This window comes from Gadus chalcogrammus, chromosome 18 (genome assembly GCF_026213295.1).
Source record: "Gadus chalcogrammus isolate NIFS_2021 chromosome 18, NIFS_Gcha_1.0, whole genome shotgun sequence".
Taxonomy (NCBI): Eukaryota; Metazoa; Chordata; class Actinopteri; order Gadiformes; family Gadidae; genus Gadus; species Gadus chalcogrammus.
In genome coordinates this window covers 13,194,593-13,196,282 of record NC_079429.1, presented here as the reverse complement: position 1 = coordinate 13,196,282, position 1,690 = coordinate 13,194,593, and positions in this window count along the sequence as shown.

Sequence of the window (1,690 nt, the reverse complement as noted above, 5' to 3'; positions counted from 1 at the left end):
TTTCAAAGAGATTTTTTTTACAGAGTTGTATAGTGTGTGTGTGTGTGTGTGTGTGTGTGTGTGTGTGTGTGTGTGTGTGTGTGTGTGTGTGTGTGTGTGTGTGTGTGTGTGTGTGTGTGTGTGTGTGTGTGCGCGCTTTAATGATGTTACGGTGAAACATGCAAGAAAGAATGAAAGAAGGGGGAACTAAGAACAAGGTCAACAATATCTGGCATGGCAATGAAAATGATACTACGGATGCTGGTACTTTGGAGGGAAGCTAAGAAAGTATATGTGAAAGCACCAGTTACACAAAAAAAAAAAAAAAAAATGGGAGACTTGGAGAAACCAGCCAGAGCAAGCAACATATTGAAAGTTTCAAACCGAAAAATGAAGAAACCCTCCCTTCAAGTCCCCCTCCGAAGCCACTGCCCCAAAACTTTTGACCAGCTCACCAGCTTAAGCATTATAGGGTTGCGCAGACTTCACTTGTTTAAGTCAATTACTGCATGGACCTGCTTGTTGGTTCGGAAACCCCCCACCATAGTTTTGCAAAACAGAGGGCCTGAAGCAAGATATTACAAAGGGCCCCCCAAAAGATAGAAATGGCCCTGCTCAAATCAGCAGGGCAGGAGTCAATCGATCAAGTTTTGAGTCCAGTCAGACTTGAGGCTGAGGTAGCTAGCAGGCTAGCTATATAAACATATTCCTCAAATTTGTATCTTAAAATGCACATTAAAAACATGGATAAAAAACAACAAATAAACCCCTCAAAATAGAATAGGCCTAAATAAAAATAATAGTAGATTGCTTAAAGCATAATCAGAAAGGGAAAACCACAATTGAAGACTTTAAGGCACCCAGTGCAACTATATGTAAACATTCAATGAAAAATAAACATTCCATTTCTAGTCTTTTTTACACGTAGTAAGTTTCAATAACTCCATACCATTACATATCGACATTCAAGGAGCAAAGATGAGACGTCGCTGTGCGGTGAGAACTGATACAAAATCATAAACAACAACAATCGCCGGTGGGGAGAAGCCATTTTTCCATTGACTGGAAGCCTGCTTTATTTATTGTAGGTTACAAAAAATAAAGAAAATGGCGGCATTGTTGTTGTTATCGATTTTCTATCAGTTCTCACCACACAACGACGTCTCATCTTTGCTGCTTGAATGTCGGTATGTAATGGTATGGAGTTATTGAAACTTACTACGTGTAAAAAAGACTAGAAATTGAATGTTTATTTTTAAGCCTCGAAAGTTGCACTGGGTGCCTTTAATGGTTAAACTCTATGCACAGTTGATAAACATGAAAAATGTAATATAAATAAATATTAAACATCTGAAAGGAAACACAGACCTAGATGACGTTTTAAAAAAAAGTCACAGGCGTCAATAGTTCTACTTTACCCCCTGAACTAATTTCAAACCATTTCAAAATAATTCTTTTTTTTTTTTAATAATAATGTCATCTCCATTTGCGTCATACTAACTTCGTGTAAAAACCAAAAATTAAGATAAAGTAAGGGAAGAACAAATTGTCACACAAACTTACTAAAAATAACCTTCCAAAGTCAATCGCCGGGGAGCGTGACTGCTGCGGGGCTGAGAGCGAGGCGTGAAACCTGTTGAGGGGTGGAGGGACGTCAGGGCCCGCTGACTCTGGGCTCACTGAAGGGGAACAGAACGACCCAGGGCGTTTT